We start from the raw sequence: 18,192 nt of genomic DNA, 5'->3' as shown, positions 1-18,192 counted from the left end.
TTTTATTTCCTCCTCCAATGCTCTTCTTACTATACTGTGCTTTTCAAAACTGTACTAAAGAAGCCTAACGATTCTATGATGGAATTTCAGGAGCTACCAGGGAAAAGAAGAAAGTAAATTAAAAATCAGAAAAAATCCATTTTAGCTCTTTAAATAATGGTATTTTTGACAATAGGTAACTCCTTTAAAGAATGTTTTCTACCAAATAAATGAAGTTGGGAAACATTGTACCATATCAGTCTTCCACAAGTCAAGCTCTGGTTTCATAACTAGCATGTAATGGAATTAATAGCCATAAGTAATGTTACTATTAACTGAAAGGGGCCAAGATGTCAGCTATATCCTGGGCTAGGTGATAGCTGGTGACACATGAGAAAGCCTGACTCAGTGGGGTAGTGGCAGATAACTGAGCAAGTAGAACTGGAATGCATTCAGGAATTCTGTAGAAGAATGTTTGCAAATGAGCAAAAGTTTCTATACATATACTCAAAAGCTTTGCCTTGCTAAATAGTGTATCCTGAAAACTTTTTGCTCAGTAATTTTTGAAATTTCTATTCTTGTTATTGATATTTTTCTTTAAAAGCTTCAATTTTCTGTTTAGGTCTATGAGAAAATATCCTCTTGGATTGAAGAGAGAAGGAGATGGAAAGAGAAGGCCTACTCTGGAATGAGGGGAAGGCTACCTGTCAATTTGAGATTAGGAGGGACAGTGACATGCAAACGGAGCCCTGGATGTATAATTTTCCTCATCTCTGTTCTAATACGCTTCTCAGGGCTGCCACATGCAGCTACGTGGGCCGTACACTGCACAACTCCTTGCTATGCTATTTACATAGACCATAATGAGAAAGGGCCTCTCTGGAGTTGAGTAATACAGAAATCCTGTTATGGGAGACAGAATAATGCCCCTTCTCCCCCTTAAATAGGTCTGTGTCCTAATCTCCAGAGCCTGAGAATATGTTATTTTATTTAGCAAAGGGGAGTTAAGGTTCCAGATGGAATTAAGGTTGCTAATAATTGACCTTAAAATAAGGAGAATATTTTAGATTATCCAGGTGGGTATCCTGGATTATCCAAGTGAATCATGTGAGCTCTCAGAAGTAGAAGAGGGAAGCAGTGAGTGTATCAGATAGATGAAATGGTAGAGTGAGGAGAGGCTTGAAAAATGAGAGTGACTACCAGACCTGCCACTGCTGATTTTGAAGATGGATGAAGGAGGCCATGAGCCAAGGAATTCACATGGCCTCTAGAAGTTCACATGCAGAAAGAAAACTGGAACCTTCCTTGTACAACCACAAGGTACTGAGTTCTGCCAACAGTCCAAATGAACAGGAAACAGATTCTCCCCTAGAGCCCACAACAGGTAGTGATTCTTTAATTTGGTTTAATTTTCTGGCAGAAAACCATCTAAAATCAATTTATTGAGCCACTTCCCTTATGTGACCCTGCTGTAGGTTTTATGCCTCCGAATTAAATAACATTTTGCAAAAGAATAAATGAGTTTTTCTCTTTCCAAACTTACCCCATAAGAAGAAATGAGTTTTTCTTCTTCATTGTCGTTAACATCCTCTGCAATAAAATGTCACGTTCCCTAAAAATAACAGCCAAAATGGAAAAATGGTAAAGGCCAAATAAGAATTCCACTTTTTAGAGAAGTTTTCCTGAAAATCATTGTTTGCATTCCTGCATAGCAAAATGTTCCAAATCTTGGTGTCTTAAAACAATAATAGGTTTATTAATTCTCACAGACCTGTGGTCAGAGCAGTACTGGCTCATTTATGCTTCATTTGATGTCTGCTAGGGCTGGAATATCCAAGATCGTGTCTTCATTCTCCTCTCTGGAAGCTCAGCTATGATGCTTGAACACTGGGAGGCTGGTTGAAAGAAAGCAACTGGGATTCTACATCTTGAGTCTGGGCTTTTGTTATTGGCTAGGCTACTTGACTATCCTACATGTAGTTCAAAGTTTCTCTCTCATACCATAGTCTCTCCGCTTGGTCTTTCCATGTGATTTTTTCAGAAGGGAAGACTGATTGCTTGCATGGTAGCTGGACTGAGAGAGAGAGAGAGAGAGAGAGAGAGAGAGGGAGTAGAGGCTATCAGCTTTCTTACAGTCCCATTCAAAAATGGCACAGGATCATTTCTGCCTCTGAGTCTGCTCTTAAAATACATACAGATCTTTATTAAATTATCACTTTACCACATTATTTAACCCAGAACTAGAGACACCACTGTTAATAATCATCAGAATTCTATCTAACCTTACATTAATTAACAAAGAATTAGACTTCTACTGTTAAGTCCTTCACTAAGCCAGCAGAGACTGTGAAACTAAAAAGACAGCAAACTGAATATGAAATTCAAATGAACAGCATTGAATGGCCTTCTTATTACTGAGAGGAATTTAGCTCTCAAATGTGACACTTAATTCCTTGAATTATGGCCACAGAGTGGTGCATATGCGTCACTAAACATTTGATGGTATGATAGATTGAATTGTTGACTCCAATATTTCACCCTCATTATGTCCATACTCTGTTATATGACTTTGTAGCTTTACCTACGAGAAGCAAAGTATGCCTTCCCAATCCTTGACTTTGGGCTCAGCCAAACGACTTGCTTTGGCCAGTGGAATGTGGGCAGTTTCCAATTCTGATGATAGGCCTTGAGAATCATTGTGGATTTCTACTGGCCTCTCTCTTATGTCTCTGCCATTCATTACCATGAAATAAATGCATCCTGGCTAACTCCCCAATACAGAAAGTGTGAGAAACATGTGGAAAAAACACAGATTGAATTTGCAAATTGGTGTGATGCCTAATTGAGGTGAACCCAGAACAGCTACCCCCAGTTTACCTATAGATGTATAAAGTGAAGGGGGTATTGATTGTTGTTTTAAGCCAGTGTATTCAGAATGGTTTATCATGCAGCATTATTTTGTCAATAATAACTAATGCATGTGATAAGATTAAGTCACAAGAAGAAATTGTGCCCATGGCTTAAAGTAATGGTAGTCACTACGAAATTAAGAAATCATAAAGTCAAAGGGATCCAATGATCTAGCCAATGCCTGAGATTCTTGAATTGCCAAGTGGTATTCAAACTATGTCAGACTAAATGAAATACTGGCTTTCTGGTATACTTGGAAGGTTGCAAATTCAAGCCAGGAGGATGAAAACAACTCTTAATGGATGTGCTGCTTCATACCTTTAGATGATGGACACCTACTGAGATGCCTTTACAATAGCAAGTAATGCTAGTCTGACTCCTGCCAGGGTAATATGTGACTTTAACTGCTCTGGAAGCCAAGAGGTATAAACAGAGACCATGCAAATAAAAATGATGCCCATTGCTACAGACCCAAAGAAAATTTTGGTCATGCAATAGACTTCTCAGCACACAGATCATGGTGCTATCCATGGTGAGAGATACTTGTGCAAAGAATGAGACATATAGATGGGACACACAGATATGTCTGTGGTCAAAGCTAATAACCTCCCTCCCTCTCAACTGATGAGTAAGTGAAAACATTTTATTTCGTATAAAAACAACTATTTCATTGAATGTATTTAGATGATCATTCATAGGTGCTTACTTTTCTTAAGGTGAATTTAATACACATCAATTGATATTCATAACACATCAATCAAATAAAAATATTGCTATCTACATGAAAGACAAATTTCAGAAATAGGTTGAAATGTACTAAGGTTCAATATAAGAGATATAAAGAGCTCACAATTTGACTTATACTCTTTTTTAACTTTTAAAATTTTTAAAAAATTACAAGTCTTTAATTTTAAAAAGTCAACAAAAATATATAATCAAGTATTTTACATAATGCATGACTTATACTTTTGCAGTAGAAGCAATTAGTATTTAGGCAGTTGATGTGAAAATCATAGTTCTGTTTTATACCTAACAAGATTATCTTACAAAACTGGGTCTCTATTCAGGTTTAAAATATATTCTGTTGGCATAACAGCATTAAATATATTGTGTGCAGTATCTAACCGTTATTCAATAAGTTATGTCAACATGAAATTTCCTGAGAGTAACATCAATGAAACATGAAATTAATTTTGTGTGGCTTACTAGTTTTTTGCCAAAACAGCAGTCATATCTTTAAAGTGGTTACTTAAAATGCAGCTATGTTCTGTCTATGGAAAGTTTAATTTTTCTCTTAAGACTTGGTCCTTTTATTACTCCTCCTCATATGACTGAGAGATATCAAAACCCACATGCTTTCATGGCATTTTGTGCCTGAGAGATCTGCCTGTCTATTCTCAATCAGGAGCCTAAGTGAGTTTTGGTATTTATTCGCTGGCCTCTCCTGTATAAATGGAAACTTAATGCTTTTTATGAAAGAAGGTCAAAAGAGGCAGTAATAAATCAAAGTGGGGTGTGAGGAGAGAAGGAGACTGCTGGAATTCTTTTGAGGAAGACAATTAATATACTTGGTAGCACAGGTTCTACTATTTCCTATGACATTCGAAACCTTTGAAGCTCAAGGTCTGTCTGTTTGTTTGTTTTTCTTTATGTGCTGTCATTGCTGACCAAGAAGGATAAAATCGGGTGTTGAATTTCTCCTTCGCTCCAACCCCTTCCTCCACCACCTATTAAGCATTATTGGATTTGATCGAGGAAAAATGGGTGATATACTAGATTGAACAATGTAGGCTCACTGAACATTCCAGAGAAAACCAAGTCATGTCCTCAGGGAAATATATAATAGAAAGGCAAAATAAAGGTGGCTATTTAGAGTGCTTCATCTATTTGAGCAGAACACAAGCTAAATTAAATCAGCATTTGTCCCCATCTATAATTTTTCACATACTTATTTGATTATCTATGTCATATTGGGACCCTCAGGAAAATTTTAGGCCAGGATGAAGTTTCCCAGACATCCTACTCTGTAAGACATGAATTTTCATTGCAAAAGTACCTGACAAAAATTTGGTCATGATTGTGACAAGCATTATTTTTAAATTCATGAATCAAGCAGCTTGTATCGAGGATACAGTATTGATCAGATATTATGTTAGGACTCTTCTATTCATGATTTCACTGATTAGTCACACTGTCATCATTTTAAGCATACTCTTCCTTTAAGTAAGTAAAGTAACTTTCTGGAGTTATAGTTGGTAAGTGTTGGACTGGGTAAGTATTAGATCAAGAAATGAAAACTGACTAAGGAAATGAACCATAGAAAGAGAGAAGGAACAAAAAGAAGGAGAATAAAGGCATGTTTACGATAATAAGTTTACCAAATAATTTCTGCCTTGTTCAAAAAGGATGTAAGGTAACATATGAAAGGCTATATGGCACAGAAGTAAACTAAAAATAGTATTATTAGTAAAAAAAAAAAACAATGTAATATAGAAAAGAAGATGCTTACTGAAGAATAGAAAAATAGCGATAGTTTTACAACTCCAGTCAGTTTAAAGTACCAAAACTTGGGATGGTGGAAGGAAGACAAGAATACAAGCAACTGAATGCTTTGGCATTTGCAAATGATGACATTAGCACCAGCAGTCTATGTGGGGTATGATTTTGATAGTGTTTCCTTAATATGACTTATTTCCATGGGAATTGTGCTCCAAGTTAAGGCTGATTCTACTTATGAGTTATATATAATTGTATACATACTTATTACATCATACTGTATTGTCTTATCAAATACAAAAGAGGAGTTTTGAGATGACAGTTGTGGTCTGAGAGATGAGTTCTTGTTAGGGAAGAGAAAAAAATCAGAAAGTGTGTATGAGGAGAAAATGACAATTCTTTCAGCATGTAGTCAAAGAGGTAAGGACGATAGTAAACACAAAGAGAAAAGAATACTATTGAAATGAAGCTCAGAATCAGAATGTAGGAGGACTAGATTCAGAATGAAGGACTACTATCAGCTAGAAAGCAGAACTTGCACCAGAGACTTGTTAACTAGGAAGCCATGACAACTTAGGGAATGGCTCAGGGAAATTGTTTCAGGCGGGCAAAAAGTACTTAGGAAAAACTGGCTAGTTCAGAGACATGTCTGTGAATGAGAAAACAGAAATATCACCAGCCCAGATGTCAGGGGCTGGATTTCAATTTGCATATAAGAAAGAAGCCAACAAGAAATATGTTTCCTCAGTCAACCAAGGGAATATATAGCATTGATTCAATCTGTTCTGGGTGGAGAAGTGGGACAGGGAAATGTGGTGAAATGGGCCATGCACAAGCAAAACCTTTAAAATACATATCTATGGATAGATACAGATGGGAGGAAGTATAGGATATAGGGTGCACTGGTCTTGAAAACACAGTCTTTAGATTAAAAATCTGTTTTCTCTATCCCTAAGGGAGTGAATATAGAAGTCATTGATGACTAAATAGTGTCCCCCACTCCCAAGACTTCTGGAAAAGATGGCAGTGTAGGGAGCTCCAGGACTCTTCCACCAAAACACCTATTAAGCAGGCAACGATTGTTTGAAACAACTACTGTGAAGCTCTAGAAACCAGTGGAACACTGTCAAACATCCAAGGAGGAGCAGGAGGAAGAGGCTGATAAATGATGGTGAAGTGCAGAAAATTGCTCCCTCCCTGCGGTAGCTACTGGTGTCTATCCCTCATTCTCATGTCAGGTTGTCATGGGGTCCAGCTCCTGGCTAGCTAACTGGTGACAGAAAGGACATAAAAATCCACTTCCCCAGCACACCATGGGTGAGCACAGCTTATCATTGACCATGAGTCAATGAGTGAATTCAGGTGTCATGGGGCACTGCTCTGAGAACGGCTGTAATTTCAACTTACCCAGACAAAGCAGGTAGAAGACATTGTTTCAACTTCAGCCCAACAAAAGTAGCAGCACTCAAATTTTCAACCCTCCCTGAACAGGAGAAATGGAGATTTAAAGATGTAGTACTTCTTTGGAGCTGTGGGGATGACTTAGCTGAAGGACTGCATTTTTTCTTGACCCCTATCCTGATCCCCTCCCTGGAGAAGTTTGGAACTGGCCAAGCTGCCTTTCTTGGGTCCCTGGCCCTATTTTGGCTGGAAAAAACTGACATTGGAAAGTTGTCTCTGGGATGCCCCTCTTCCCAGAATTTGTCATTTAGGCAAGAACAGCTTGAGACAGCAAAAGGCATGTAAAAACCTATAGACATGGACAGTCTGGGACAAAGTCCTGTTAGCTTCAAAGGCCTGGGAGAGGAAGGTCTGTCTCTTGGGAAATAAAGGGGACAACCAAACTCCTATAAACAGGGAAATTCCAAAACAACCAACAAGCAAAACCCCAGGACATGACAGAGGTCCTGAAAGACAGGAAAAACCCTGCCCACTGCATTTGCCTGGGGTAGACCTTCCTGATAGGAGGGCTGAAGTTAAAGAAATTATCTGTTTTATCCCCAGCTTGTTACAAAATCAAGAAACAGACATCTCAGGGAATAAATCTGAAAGTTAGCATTTTAACATATTGATAGGTACATTGTACCACAAAAGAGTATAATACAAAGAAAAAGGAAATGGTGACCCATCCAAAAAAAGATGACAAAAATACAGAAAACAACAAAGAAGATGATAATGAAGACATATCAAATGATGCCTTTTAAAAATGATCTTAAAAATGTTCAAGGAGATGAAGGAAAATATAAAGGAAAAACTAAACGATATCAGGAAACCAGTAAATGATCAATATGAAAGTTTAAGTAAAGAAGCAGAAATTATAAAAAAAGAATAAAACAGAGGTATTGGAGTTGAAGACCACAATAACTGAAATGAAAACTGCCCTGGAGGATTTCAAGACAGATTGGAACTGGCAGAATAAGGAATTAGTGCACTTGAAAACAAGACATTTGAAGTAAGTCAGTCTGAGAAGCAGAAAGAAAAAAGTATTAAAAGTGGAAATAATCTAAGACATCTCTAGAACACCATCAAGTGCACTAATATGCACAATATGGGAATTCCAGAAGGAAAAGGAAGAGGGAAAGGAGCAGAAATAATAGTCAAAATAATAATAATTTCTTGGCAAAAGAAATAAAAAATAAAAAAATAAACTTGGCAAAAGACACAACTATGCACATACAAGAAGCTAGAAGAACAACAAACAGCACAAACATGAAGGAAAAAAACACCCAATTATATGTTGATAACACTGTCAAATGCAAAGAGTGTTCTGAAAGTTGCAAGAAAAAAGCCATATGTTACATACAAGGGAATCCCATTTAGATTGAGTGCTGATTTCTCATCAGAGACCATAGAGGCAAGAACGTAGTAGGTTGAAATACTAAAAATGCTGGAAGGAAACAACCACCAGCCAAGAATTGCATATCCAGTGAGACTGTCTTTTAAAAATGAGGGAGAGATTAGGATATTCACAGATAAACAAAAGCTGAGGGAATTCATCACCACTAGACTGGCCCTCCAAACAATGCTAAAGGGAGTCCTTAAGACTGAAAGGAATGGATATTAGACAGTATCCTTTACCATAGGACCTGTGGTAACAATTTGGGTAATTAAAAATTCTAGTATTATGGTATTGTATTATACTATGTAACTTAACTTCTTCCTACAGAAATCTATGCTTTTAGACATACCACTTACAAAAATGTAAGTGGAAACAAGTACAAAAAATGGTAGGGGAAAGACAATTTAGGGAAAATATTTGTGCATGCTATTAAAATAAGTTGGTATCAAACCAAGTATTATTATTATATATTTATTTAAACACCATGGTAACACCAAAGAAATAGGTGAAAGATAAATCTAGATAGAAAAGAAAAGGCACTCAATATGGTACAACAAAAATCAAATAAATATAAAACATTAATGGATGTGAGGGACAAAAAAGGCGTAAGGCTTACAAAGCCAAATGGTAGAAGAAAGTCCCATATTACCAATAGCAACTTTAAATGTAAATGGATTAAACGGTGTAGTCAAAAGGCAGAGACTGGCAGAGTGGATAAAAAAGTATGACTTAATTGTATGCTGTCTGTAAGGGACGCACCTTAAATTCAAAGATACAGGTAGGTTGAGTGCAAAAAAATGGGAAAAATACATCATGCAAATAGAAACCAAAAGAGAGCTGGGGTGGATCTATTAATATTGGATCAAATAGAATTTAAGTTAAAAACAGTCATGAGGGCCAAAGATGGTTATTATATATGATAAAGGAGACAAATCATCAGGAAGCTGTAACAATTATAAACATATAAGTATCTAATAGCAGAGCCCCCAAATATATGAAGCAAATACTGACAGATTTGAAGGGAGAAGTTGACAGTTCTACATTAATAATAGGAGACTTTAACACACCACTCTCAACAATGTATAAAACATCTAGTCAGAAAATCAATAAGGAAGTACAGGACTTGAATGATACACTAATCCAGCTAGACCTAACAGATGTATATTGAACACTGCACTCAAAAAAAACAGAATACACATTCTTCTCAAGTGCACATGGGTAATTCTCCAGGACAGACCATAAAAGTTGGATCACAAGACAAGTCTCAATAAATTCAAAAATATTGAAATCATACAATGTATCTTCTCTGATCACAATGGAATTAAGCTACAAATTAACAACAGAGGGAAAACTGGAAAATTCAAATGTGGAAATTAAGCAGCATACTCTTCAATAACCAATGGGCTAAAGAGGAAATAAGAAGCAAAGTTAGGAGATATCATGTGGCAAATTAAAATACAACATTCCAAACCTTATGGCATGCAGTGAAGGCAGTGCTGAGAGGAAAATTTATAGCTCTAAATACTTAACATTAAAAAAGAAGAAAGACTTCAAATGAGAAAGAATCTCGAAACTGGAAGAACTGGAAAAAAAAAAGAGCAAATTAAAACCAGAGTGAGCAGAAGAAACGAAAGAAGACTACAGCGGAGATAAATGAAATAGGAAACAACAATAACAAACAAAAGAGAGGGAAAAAAAACAAAACTTGGTTTTTGAAAAGATCCATAAAATTGACAAGCATTTAGCTAGATTGACAAAGAAAAAAAGAGAGGATACAAATAATTAAAATCAAAAGTGAAAAGGAGGACATTAATACTAACCCTATTGAAATAAAAAGGTCTCCAAGGGAACACTGTGAAAAACTGTATGATAATAAATTAGATAACCTCAATGAAATGGCCAAATTCTTAGAAACATGCAAACTCCCTAACTGACTCAAGAAGAAATAGGAGACCTCAACAAACCAATCACTAGCATAGAGATTGAATCAGTAATCGAAAACCTCCCAAGAAGAACATCCCAGTATCAGATGGCTTCACAGGGGGAATTTTACCAAAGATTCCAAGAAGATATAAGTCCCATTCTACTCAAAATTTTCTAAAAAATTGAAGGGAGGGAACGCTCCCTATCTCATTCTATAAGGCCAACATCATCCTCATACCAAAGACAGATAAAGATTCTATAAGAAAAGAAAACAGACCAGTATCTCTTATGAATATAGAGGCAAACATTCTCTCTACATATAGCAAACAAAATCCAATAGCATATTAAAATAATCATACACCATGATCAAGTGGGATTTATCCCGGGTATGCAACATTGATTCAATGTAAGAAAATCAATTAATGTAATACACCACATTACCAGAATAAAGGGCACAAACCATATGATATTTCAATTGATGCAGAAAAGGCATTTGCCAAATACAGCACCCTTTCTTTTTTTTTTATTAATTAAAAAAATTAACACAATATTTAGAAATCATTCCATTCTACATATGCAATCAGTAATTCTTAATATCATCACATAGATGTGTGATCATCATTTCTTAGTACATTTGCATCGATTTAGGAAAAGAACTAGCAAAACAACAGAAAAAGATATAGCATGATAATATAGAGAAAAAAATAAAAATAATAATAAAAATAAAAAAAATTTTAAAAAAAGGAAAAAACAAAAAACACAAACAAACAAACAAACAAACAAAAACTATAGCTCAGCTGCAGCTTCATTCAGTGTTTTAACATAATTACATTACAATTAGATAGTATTGTACAGCACCCTTTCTTGATAAAAACACATAGAACACCAGGAATAGAAGGAAACTTCCTCAACATGATAAATGGCATATATGAATAGCCCACAGATATTAGGATATTAGACTGAACCTTTCCTTCTAAGATTGGGACGAGACTAGGATATCCACTCTCACCACTGTTATTCAACATTGTACTGGTAGTTCGTACCAGAGCAACTAGCAAAGAAAAAGAAATAAAAGGCATCCAGATTGGAAAGGAAGACATAAAACTTTCTCTATTTGCAGATGATATTATTCTATATATGGAATATCCTGAAAATTCCAAGAAATCTCCTAGAATTAATAAGTGAATTCAACAAAGTGGCAAGGTACAAGATTAACACTCCCAAATCAGTAGTGTTACTATACACAGGCAATGAATAATCGGAAAAAGAAATCAGGAAAAGAATTCCATTCACAATAGCAACTAAAGGAATCAAATATCTAGGAACAAATCTAACCAAGGATGTAAAGGACTTGTTCACAGAAAATTAAAAAACATTGAGAAAAGAAATCAAAGAAGACTTAAATAAACGGAATGAGATTCTGTGCTTATGTATTGTAACACTAAATATTATGATGCTGCTACTCAAAGTAATTTATAGATTCAATGCAATCCCAATAAAAATTCCAACAACCCTCTGTGCAGAAATGGAAAAGTCAATCATCAAATTTATATGGAATGGTAAGAGGCCCCCAAATAGCTAGAGCCAACTTGAAAAAAAAAAATGAAGTTGGAGGACTCACACTTGCCAATCTTAAAACACAACAAAGCCACAGTAATCAAAACAGCATGGTATTGGCATAAGGACTGACATACAGGCCAACAGAATAAAATTAAAATCTTAGAAATCAACCCTTACATTTATGGCCAAATGATTTTTGACAAGGTGGCATCAAATGGTGGTAAAAATTTGGATCTCCATCTTCAAAAAAAGAAAGAGGACCTCTACATCATACCATATACAAAAATAAACTCAGAATGGATCAAACACCTTAAAGTAAGAACTAGAACCAACAGCCTCCTAGAAGGAAATATAAGGAAGCATCTTCAGGACCTTGCGATAGCTAACGGTTTGGTAGACTACACCCAAAGCACAGAAAACAAAAGAAAAACTAGATAAATGGGATCTCATCAAAATTAAAAAGGTTTGCCCTTTAAATCACTTTATTATGAAAGTAAAATGACAACCTGCAAAATTGGAGAAAATATTTGGAAACCACATATCTTACAAAGGTTTAATATCCAGAATATATAAAGAAATCCTTCAACTTAACATAAAGATAAAAAAGCCTAAATTAAAAATGAGCAAAAGATTTGTATAGACATTTTTCAAAAAAAGATACACAAATGACTAGAAAGCACAAGAAAATATTCTCAACATCTTTAGCCATCAGGGAATTGCAAATCAAAACCACAATGAGTACCATTTCACACCTATTAGAATTGTTGCTATTAAATAAAACAGAAAAGAATAAGTATTGGAGAAGATGCAGAGAAATAGGAACACTCATTCATTAATGGCGTAAAATTGTGGTGTCAGCTTGTTGGGTCTCCAACAAGGTAAGTATAGAATAACCATATGACCTGGTAATCCCACTACTATATATATATTCACGGTAATTAAAAGTAGGGACTCGGACAGATATTTGCACATTGATGTTCACTGAGGTATTATTAACTACTGCCAAAAGATTGATGCAACCTAAGTGCCCATCAGCCAATGAATAAATAAATAAAATGTGGTACATGCATGCAATGGAATATTATTGAGCCATAAAAAAGGAATGAAGTTATGATACATGTGACAACATGGGTGAACCCTGAAGCACCATGTTGAGTTAAATAAGCCAGACACAAAAGGACTAATATCTCACTGTTTTGAAAAAATTAGAATAGGCTAATCATAGTATTAGGAACTAGAATATGGGTTACCAAAGGATAGGATGAGGATAAGGAATGGGAAGTTGTCTTAAAATATATTGGATTCCTATATGGAATGTTGGAAATGTTTTGATAGTGAATAGTGGTGATGGTGGGACAACATTGTTAATGCAATTAATAGCATTTAAAAATACATATATATCATATGGATAGGAATTAAAGAAGAAATTTAGGTTGTATATATGGCAATGAGTAAATATTTTTAAGAATCCATGGAACTACACTATACAAACAGTGACCCTTATGCTATACCATGGACTTTAATTAATAGTGCAATTATAAAAATGTGCTATCGTCAATTGGAACAAATGTCCCACACGAATACAAGGTGGAGGTGGGGATGACATATGGGAATCCTGTATTTTGTGCATGATTGTTCTGTAAAGCCACCATTTCTCTAATAAAGAAATATATATATTTTACATATATTTAAAGATATACATATATATATTTATATATATTGAGAGAGAGAGAGAGAGAGGGCACCCCCTTTGTTTGGAATCCCTGACCCAATTATCACATCAAGTCTGGAAAAGTTGTGAATCAGATGAAATACAGTGGCAGTGCCTCATAGCCCTTCAACCCCTAGTGCACCATAATGCCTCCCAATGATCTGAGCTACTCTTCCCCAATAGGTGCCTCACTTCTTCAGGACCTCAATTGCCTCTCCATTTCAAATCCTTCTTTTTTTCAGATCTTGCCTAGTCAGTGTTCTTTAATTCACTTGCAGCCCTGCTGACTGCAATGGCAAATAGAGTAAATTAATTACCAATAATAGTGCTCATGTAGAACAGCTACACCATCTCATATCTGTAGGAAGCCACTTCTCAACCATAACCTTTTCCCAGCCAGTCCTGTGGAGGGGAAGCAATGATGTAGGTCAAGGCAAGGTCAGCTAACAGGTAGCTCTGCAGTAGAGAAGGTGATGGATTATGAAAAGCTCATTCTGTTATTTTCAGTGACTTCTGGCCTGGAGGCTTGTGATGGTTTGAAGCTGTATTTCTCCCAGAAAAGCATGTTTTAATACATTCTTGAGAATGTAAACCTGTTGTAAGTTGGACCTCTTGATGATGAGGTTACTTCAGTTAAGATGTGGCTCAGGTTGGGTCTTAATCCTTGTACTGGAGACTTGTATAGGAGAATGGATTCAGATAAAGTGAGAGAAAGCATATTTTAACATCAGGAGTGGGGTGCTGCTATTGCAGATACCAAAAATATGGGAATGGATTTGGAATTGGATAATGGATAGAAGCTGGAAGAATTGTGAGATGCTTGATAGAAAAAGCATAAATTGTTTTGAAGAGACTGTTGGTAGAAATATCTATGCTGAAGGTACTTTGGATAAGATGTTAGGCAGAAATAATGAATGTGTCATTGAAAACTGGAAGAAAGGTGACCCTTGTTTTAAGGTGGCAGAGAACTTGGCAAATTTGAGTTCTGATGCATATGGAAGGCAGAATTTGAAAGATTTCCAAGCTAAGTGAGGAAAGTGCAGCTTAGATTCTTATTGCAGCTTGTAAATCGTGAGAGGAAACAGATAAGCTGAGAACTGAACTCTTGGACATAAAGAAACTGGAAACTGATGGCTTGGAAAATTCTGAGCTTCTGGAAAATGTGTCTGTGGAGAATAATGCTTCATGTGAGGGTTTAACTGAACGTAGAACTAATCATCCATTACAATGCAAGTCAGGATTGGAAATGCAGTTATCCAGAAAGGATTTGTGGAAAGTTCTTTTGTCTTATAGTTTGGACCCCTATGTACTGCATACAAAACCAACAAGTTTTTTGTGAGATCTGTATGAATGGAACCATTGCCAGCCTGGCCTAAAAGGGACAGAAGATGAACAGATTGAAGGGAAAATGACTTTGAAGGAAGAATCACAGAAGCTGAGGTCTGGACCGAAGACTTCTTCTCAGGCCAAAAGAGAAACCCACCCATGTGTGTGGAAATGGAGAGCATGCCCCAGCACTTAGGGAGGGTGGACCTTCTGCCGTGTTGTTCAAGAAGAGTGCTGCTACCTCAGTCTTCAGAGAGGGTGGAGCATATCCCCTGGGGATTGCACAGAGTCTGGTCACCACCTCAATGTTCCGAGAGGGCTGAGCCTATTCTTGGAGATAGTAGAGAGTCTGGCCACCACCCTATTTACCTTAGAAGGAGAAGCCATCGTCCAGTTTTTAGGGAGAGCATGGGAAAAGGTGGGGCTGCTGCTCCATGAGGCTCAGAGGACAAAACATTGTTCCCTAGAGGACTCTCAGAATTTAAAATCTAATGGAATATGCCTTGCAGAGTTTTAGAATAGTTTGGGCCCCATGATTCTGTTTTCCTTCTAATTTCTCCCTATGGGAATGGATATATCCATTCTTTGCCTATCCCCCCATTATATATTGGAAGCAGATAACTTGTTCTCTAGGCTTCATAGGTCCATAGATGGAGGGGAATTGTGCCCAATTTTGATGAGACTTTGTACTTAGCATTGCCACTGGGATATTGTGATGGAATGACTGTATTTTGTATATAGAAAGAACATGCCTTTTGGGGATCCAGAGGGTGGAATGTGGTGATTTGAAGCTGAATAGGCCCCAGAAGAGAATGTTCTTAAAGCTTATCCATTTCTGTGGGTATAAACCAATTGTAAGTAGGACCTTTTGATGAACTTATTTCAGTTAGGTTGCAGCCCAAGTTGGGTCTTAATCCTCTTATAAGAGAATGAAATTCAGACAAAGAGAGAGAGAAAGTCACAGACATAGGAAGCCAAAGGCAAAGAAACCTGGAAGAGAATGGAGTGACCAGCAGACACTGCCATGTGTCTTGTCATGTGGGTGTCCTTGGGTGGTAGAGGACCCAAGGATCACAGGCAGCCAGTTTTCAGGAAGAAATCATTGTCTTGACAATGCCTTGAATTGCACTTCACCCAGCCTCAAAAACCATGAGCTAATAAATTTTGTTGTTTAAGCCAACTCATTGCATGATATTTGATTAAGCAGCCAAGGAAACTAAAACCTAAATCAAATAAAAATTAACATGGCTATTTCTATCTTTAATGGAGCCCTTCATTTTAATTCCCACCTTACAAAAAAAAAAAACCTAGCAAAATGGAAAACTCAAATCAATAGATTTTGGGTCCAGAAAGCCTTTAAAACTCCCATGTTGCATCATTTAGGTGCTTATTATTTTACCTACAAATAAAACCAATCCTAGGTGGACATGCCTTTAGAATTGCATCACTTCCCACATTTTCCCCAAATTCTATAATGCCAAACTCCACACGGAATCAGTCAGAAGGGATGGCAACAATCACCGCTGGGAGCCAACACCTCAGCTAAGACTGAGTGGACTTAACAATATGTGCTAAATGAACTGAAGAGATTGCTGTTTAATTCATTCAGAATTAAGTCAGAATTCCTTCTGTTTCTCATAGGGGGAAGGTGAGGTGAGAAGCGAAGTGATGAAGGAAAAAATATGCTTGTGGATGCTTAATTGGTTTGTACTCATTTACAAGCTACAACCTGCTCTCTTTATTCTTTTCACATGTTCTTGAACTCTAAGACATTCTCAAAGGAGTCATGCCATATAAGTGCAAAATCGTGATGATATACTATTGCTATTTCCCTTTCTATTGAGCCTGCTATAATGGTCTTCATAAGTCAAGAGAAGACTGCCATTTTTCCCAGCATGTGAACTTTCAAAATATCAAGGAGGATTGGTTCAGACTATGTCTCAAAATTTCTTTTTCAGGAGCTGTAACTTAGTGTTGTAGTAAAGGGCAAAAAAGAAGGGGTGGGCATGGGGGGTGAGCAAATCTATATGACAAATCTTGCAGTACAAGTGTTTGTGGTTAACCAAGAAACACATTGTGAGTCAAGCCTTGGAAAGAGGTGAGTAATTAAAGACAAATGCTATGACATAATCATTTACACGCAGCAGAAAGATTTTAGATTAAATCTGACTTGACCCACTGCTCGGCAAGTGTTATCATGGATTCTTGAGAAGTATTCATTTATTTACTGTCTAATTTGGCCCATATGTTTTATTGAAAACAAAAAAAATTTGTATTTCCCATAAGAAATAGCATGAATCCAGGGATGGTTAATAAAGCTGGTGTATTTGGGAACAGATCTCCTGTGCCCACCAGCAAATCCAATGAGCAACATGTCAGCTCTAAAACACTTCATTTGAAAACAGTCAAGGAGCTTTGCTTTAAGCACTTCTGTTGGAATGACCTCTTCCATTAGAGAGGTCACTATGTGCATATTTAGATAACTCAGTAACAGATAAATTAAATCAATAATTTTGCCACAATAGCAAAAATTGTATTTACTGACTTTTTTACTTTGCAAGTCTTCAATCTGCACCAACACACACACACACACACACACACACACTTCTTTGCCTCATGTAGTTTCGGTCACCATCTTTATCAGTCGGATATTGAGAAACCAGCTTTTGGAGAAAGATGCAAATTCTAGCCTTCCTCCTTCATTAATCATAGCAGTATAACACAAAACATGCCATGTAACTCCAGGAGATGGCTTCATGGTTTTCCAAATGCTATTAAATTTGAGCTGCTGCCTTTATTAAATGTAGGAAACAGGAGTGAGGAGGGTGAAAGGATGACAGAGAGAGCCTGATTGACTACCTTTAATTCTTTTTATTGGAGTAGATGTGAAATTGCTAAGGTAAGTCAGGTTTTCTGCAGAATGAAACAACTGTAGGTTCTGTTTGGTAAATTGACCCAGTTTCTTTAGGCATCTCAGAACTGGATACTTGTCTTAGGGAATAAGGGGAAACCATGGAAACATCAGTCCTCCAGGAGAGAATGAAGGTTTAACCCATAAATTACAGAGTGAGGATTAGGAATTAAAAACTGATATCCATTTCCATTACTGGATAATAATTCCCTAGTAACAATCAGATGGCCACATTCTGTTCTCTGTCAGGGTGAAGAATGAATGTTTACTCTGGGAGAAAAGAGGCCTGGTTCATTAAGAGGGGTGACATACCGGCATTTGGTTTCCAAATTGAATAGTAACCAGGAAACACTTCTAGAGCTGAGGGTGAAGAAAACTCAACCTCACTGGCCAGTTATTGTATGTTGGGAGCTAGGCCAATTTGTCAAGACATGGCAAGTATTCAGAGAGATAAGCAGGCGTAAATCACAGCCTTTTATTATTATTGTGTGAATGTATATGGGTGTATTTGCTTCTTCCCAAAGTTTAAAACATATT

This window comes from Tamandua tetradactyla, chromosome 4 (assembly GCF_023851605.1).
Source record: "Tamandua tetradactyla isolate mTamTet1 chromosome 4, mTamTet1.pri, whole genome shotgun sequence".
Taxonomy (NCBI): Eukaryota; Metazoa; Chordata; class Mammalia; order Pilosa; family Myrmecophagidae; genus Tamandua; species Tamandua tetradactyla.
Note: the sequence above shows the minus strand (reverse complement) of the source record.